General features: G+C 51.0%; 1 protein-coding gene across 4 annotated transcripts in view; it reads left to right on the plus strand.

Moving 5' to 3' along the window:
* Positions 1-1,267: 1,267 nt before the first annotated feature.
* ZBTB17 (zinc finger and BTB domain containing 17) overlaps positions 1,268-5,609 on the plus strand; it is a 29,681-nt gene continuing 25,339 nt past the window's right edge. For all 4 annotated transcript variants that reach the window (XR_006680907.1, XM_045299049.1, XM_045299048.1 and 1 more), the window contains exon 1: positions 1,268-1,354. The gene's annotated coding sequence lies outside the window, so the exon portion shown is untranslated. The remainder of the gene's footprint in view (positions 1,355-5,609) is intronic.

The following is a 5,609-nucleotide window of genomic DNA, read 5'->3' on the forward strand; positions in this document are numbered from 1 at the left end:
GAGTTGGGCTGGGAGTGTGAACGGTGGAGTCGGGGTGCTGGACTTGAACCCCACCGCGGGCTGCTCCCTTAGACACGTTAGGCTCGCTCGCGCTCAGCCTCAGTTTCCGCAACCTTAAAGCAGAGACCTTTCAAGGTGTTTTACGTAATCCCGGTGGGGTGGTGGGTTTCCTTCGGGCTGCTAACCTCAAGGTCAGCAGTTCAAAACCCCCAGTCCCTCCTTGGGGGAAAGATGAGTTTTATTACTCCTGTCAAGATTTACAGCCCCGGAAACTTAACAGGCTTCCGGCGTTGTGAGCAATTGATTCGCAGGCACTGGGTTTAAGTGTTATACAGATTAAATGCCATAGTAGGTATAAAGTGCTAAAACACTTCCTGCTAGAAGTGTATGTTGCTGTCATTGTTGACGTGTATCAAAATGAATAGGCAGTTCTGATAGGATACTGCTCTGATGGAAGAAAAGCCCCCCGCCCCTCTGTGGGATCATGAAGGAGGGGCACCTCACCCAGTGTTAGTGAAATCTAGGGTGACATCTGCCCCCAAGACACGGAGGCCTGTTTCGTGGGGTGAAGTCAGGCAAAGGGAAGAGTTGAAGATGTAGCTTGTGAGAAAACTCGGAGGGCCAGTTTAATAGTTAGAATGCGTTCTTCACCGAGAGAAGGGTGAGAGATTGATGTAGGTGACTGTGGTGTGGCCATAAGCCTAGTTAAGGACTCTAAAGGTTAGGTTCCTGGGAAGCCATTTAAGGCTAAGATTTGTGAATTAGAAACATTACTCTAGCTATGTGAAGACTAGCCTGAGGGGCCTCTGAAAGGTTACTAGAACAGTCCAGGTGAGCCTGGGAGTGCATAGAACATTCCAGTGGAGCTGTCCAGTGAAGATCTAGGAACTGACACTCACCAAAGGTCAAGAATGCGCTAGGTGGGGACTCGCCACCCTAGGGTGATAGTGCAAACTGAAGTAAAGTGGGCCTGGGGAGTTGGTGCTCTGGTAATCCCTGATCACAGCCTCTGTGGTGTTTTGGCCGATCGACATTGTATTGTGCTTTTCCTGGAACAGGAGTGCTGAGCAGAGGGAATGGGACTGGGTGTACTCATGTATGTATCTCAGGGGTCCACACAGTGCGTGGCACATGACCAGCCAACCCTGAGAGCATTTCTTGAGCACTGAGTTTGTGCCATGTTCTGTGCTGAGCACTCTGCAGTGGCCACTGCCTGGCTCCTGGGGTTTTCATCAGATTTCCCTCTTTGCTCTCTTTGCTTCAGGTAACGAGCTGGAGGAGGGGAGCCAAGCTGGAGTTGACGCCAGGGACAGACTGTCAGAGAAGAGTAGCCCAGGCTGTTGGGCAATCTGAGGTACGTCCGTCCGTGACTCCCGAGAAGAAGCAAACAGGGCTGACTGCTTCTCCGCCTTTCCTCTCTAGGCACCACTGGAGTCAAACCACTTTCAAGACAAGCTTTCTGTGTGGGAATACTTTCCTGGGGCGGAGCAAGAAAAAGGGGGCGTAGTAGAAATAGGTTGCCAGTTGTTGAAGGGGTGACGATGAGCCAGAGGGTCGGAGAGTCAAATCTACCCGGTGATGTGTTGGAAGACAGACCCAGCGCCGAAGCCCCCGTGGAGCCCATGTCTGTACACGTGGCGTTACCACCAGCTGGAATCCACTGGACAGCAGTCAGTAGCAGCAGCACCAGTGTGAGAGTCTGAGAAGTTGTTGGTAGAAAGAATATTGTTTCACTAACAGACCAGAGTGAGCTAATCACTGACAGGGCTCACACCTTGTTTTAAACAGGTATGCTTTAAAATGCTCCCACAACGTGACCCCCAAATAGAGTGTGTGAAACAAAATCGACATTTATTCCTCACCCCTTATGCAGCTGGGAAGTGGTCAGGCCCCCGCTGGGGAGATAGCTAGCTTTGCTCTCTGAGGTCAACCTGGAACGGAGTTCTTTGCTCAAACCTGGGTTTCTGCCTCATGGTCGGAGCTGGCTGCCCCAGCTCCTGCTCATACTGCATCGGGCAGCCGGGAGCTCACACCCATGTCTTTCAAAATGGTCTTGCTTGAAGCAACACATTTTTGTTGCAACTCAGCCCCCAGACTTAAGCCAGCGACTGCATCTAGTACCTCTAGTACCTAGAGTGGCTGGGACTGCCCCAAGGCTAGGGAAAAGCCAGCTGAGTGAAGCCACTCCAACCCCAGGGTGACATTCTCCAGAAGGCGTGTGGAGGGAAATTTGTACTGTTTGTGGCTGTGGCTTGCTTATTCACTGTGGGGCTCAGCCCCAGCCTGAGGAGAGGTCCACTGAATTGAATGGTGAACGAAGGCTGGTCCTACTCGCTAGGCAGGCTCCTGTGACCTTCAGGTGGGGTTTCTGGTGCTGGGGTTGGGGGGGCATGGGAGGGATGGTCCTGGCTTGCTGTCTCGGCCAGCATTGTCAGGGCCCATGAGGATGAGAAGCTGTGCTAGATGCGGACGGAGAGATGAGGAAGATGGCATCTGGGAAGCAAGGCAGTGCCTCGTGGAGTAGACAGTCACAGTACCCAGTGAGAGATGCCGGAGGACGAATCTCCTCCCTCCATGCAGGAGGAGGTGCCTGGCGGGAGGCTTGACCGAGGTGGCAAAGCCTGCGGGAAGGGCACGATCAGATTGTCTGCCTGGCTCTGCTGACTGGGAAGAGGCAGTGTCCAGGCCTCTGGAGTCTGTATGCATCTTGGCTCCTTTGTTAACAGACTGTGCCCTGGCGGCCACATTGTCTCTGGGCCTGGGTTTCCTCACCTGTAAGGTAGGGTTGATGGCTTCTATCTCAGAACGAATCTGAGAATGAAATAAAATGAATTATGCCATTCACAGTGTCTGCTGTGTAGAAGGAGGCCTGGTGACACAGTGGTTAAGCACTCGACTGTCGTGATCTGACTGCTGATCAGCCTAGATTGGCCCAAGAGGAACTAGCAGGTGGGGCCGGAGAGAGCACTGATGTGATGAGGCTTGACCTGCTGCAGTTCCTTGAGGAGCGAGGAGGATCTGGGTCCTGTTTGGTATGTGGTGGCTGTAATAGGGGAAGAAGACATGGTGGAAAGACTGTGAGTGTTTAGGTCAGCACATGGTTTTGCTGTCTTGTTCCAGGGGTGCAGGGTTTCTAACCTCGGTTTCCTGGTACTCTTGGCGCCTGGGGCTGAATGATTGTGTTGTAGGGACTGTCCTGTGCATGGGAGGACATTTAGCAGCATCCCTGGTGTCCACCCACTAGATGCCAGTAGTACCAGCCTCCCCCTCCCACCCCACTCCCACAAGCTGGGACAATCAAAAATGTCTAGACAGGGCCAGCTGCCCTGGGAAGTGGGAGAAGGGGAAAAAATCACCCTTGATTAAGAATCCTTGCCGCATAGGGTAGTGGTTAGAAGCCCGAACTGCTTATGAGCCCCTAATAAGATGATTAAAAAGAAAAAACAAAACAAAACTTGATCCCTGTTCAATACACATGGCTGTCTAAAAAAAAAAAAGAAGCCCGAACTGGTAAGGCCGACACACCTGGGCTCATTGCTGGTTCTCACACTTCACTCGCCCCGTGCCTTTGGGCAAGAACTTGCTTCCTCAGTTCTACAGTGGAGATGCTGCGTGCCCCCCACACAGCTGCACAGGGTGGGTTATTAATGAGGCAGTGCACACAGGTGCTCGTCAGAGTCCCTGACTCCTTAACTGGTAACTAGTGGTATTATGGATTAGTTAGAATGGGGCCAAGTAGGAAAATGTGCAGAGTTGGCAAAGGTTCTAAAGCTGCACTGTGCAAAGTCAGCCAGCCATCTACGCCTGACCCAGTTCCCCTTCACCTGACTCTTAGAGTCTATGCATTCCTCCCTGGATTGTGCATATTTAACACTACCCTCACTGCCGCGGAGTTGCTCCTGACTCAAAGCATCCCCGTGGAGCAGGGTGGAACTGAGGCTGTCCATCTTCAGGGGAGCAGAAAGCGTCATCTTCTCTCATGGAGTACCTGGTGGGCTTTAACTGCTGACGTCATGGCTAGCAGCCCATTGGGTAACCTGCTACACCTGGGCTCCTCTGTATCTGTCTGTAGGGAAGATCCTTGAAGAGAGTGAAATGGCTTGATGTTGTTGCACATGCAAAACTGTTTATAGGCCTTTCTGGTGGTCTCCTGGGCCCACCCATTTAGAACACAGGAAGGGTGGGCCTCCTCTGTGCCTGGAGCTCCAGGATGCTAAGATCTGTCAGGAAAAGGACCAGGTGGCCCACCTGCCACAGGGCTGGAATCCTCATGGGGTGGTGGTTGCGTGGGTGGCCCAGAGGTGCATAGCTGTGCTGTCTAGCTAATGACACATTTCAGGGCGTGGACAGCACAGTAGGGAGGGACCTCCATCTCAGAGAAAACAACTCCAAAACATTTTATTCACAAAGCGTGTTATTCTGGCGATCGTCATCTCTTTTTCTAGGGACAATTTCTAAATGAGAAGAGGTCAAAGATTAAGTGATTGCAGCCTGTGCTGCCGATGCATTGTGAGCAAGTGCATCCGGGCACCAATATAGCATGACAGTTCCCAGTCAAAATAGGCAGCGCTCAGTAATGTAACCCACACAAGCAGAGGAAGCTGGGTCTCCGGCTCATGAGTTCACTCCTGCTTGACATGAGTTGAGAAATTTTAATTATGCCTTTAGCATAAAAAAGAAGGAAGCCCAGGGCATGGATTAAACTCACTGCCATTGAGTCCAGGCTGACTCAGAGCAACCCTATAGACAGTGTAGAATAGCCCCTGTGGGTTTCTGAGACCTGAACTCTTCATAGGGTAGAAAGCCCCAGATTTCTCCCCAAAGACACCTCGTCATGAGGAATTCCTGGGTTTCAGAGGCTGTCTCTCAGGAATTGGCAAAGCCCTCATTTGCCAGTGGGGTGGGGAATAGAGTACAATGCTTTGTCCCCAAACACTCTGCCTGGAACTGTTCATCGAAGCCTTTCACATCCCTGCTCCAAATAGCCGGCTGCCCTATGCTTCCCAGGCCCTGCCCAGTCGGGCTGGGTGTGTCTCTCCTATATTCCAGTTGGTGAGGACTTCTTCCACCCAGAGGCTCTGGGTCCTGTGGGCCCTGTTAGCTACTTTCCTGGTTTATTGTCACGCAGTCAATGGCCCACATTAACCGCCTAAAAACATTGTTAAAGGAAGCTAGAACCTTGTCTAATTCCTTAAGTTGCTTTTGTAAACATTGGATATGTACAGCTGGGGTGTGTGTGTGTGTGTGTGTGTGTACACTACAAAGCAGTGTAGTGTGTAATTTTTCATGTCCCTGAATTTAATTCAGTGATAGTGTTTTCCTCAACAATTTAAAGTTTGTTCCATTTATGTTCTGGAGATTAGGTCAGGGTGTTGTATTTCATTTTCATGGGTGACAAGTACAGGTGTGGTCCCGACTTAAAACAGATACCTGTTTCCCCAGCCCTGCCATGTCAGCTCTGACATCTCATTATTATTAGTTTTCATATTGCCTTTTATCTGTATCTGTATAAATCATAACGTTGAACACCTGTGCATGAGAACATCTGCAAATCATGTGCCAACAGAGCATGTCACTGAGAGGTGCAAAAGCAGAAGGTAGTGGGTGAG

This window comes from Echinops telfairi, unplaced genomic scaffold (genome assembly GCF_000313985.2).
Source record: "Echinops telfairi isolate 266 unplaced genomic scaffold, ASM31398v2 ScPeMD7_7457;HRSCAF=8495, whole genome shotgun sequence".
NCBI lineage: Eukaryota > Metazoa > Chordata > Mammalia > Afrosoricida > Tenrecidae > Echinops > Echinops telfairi.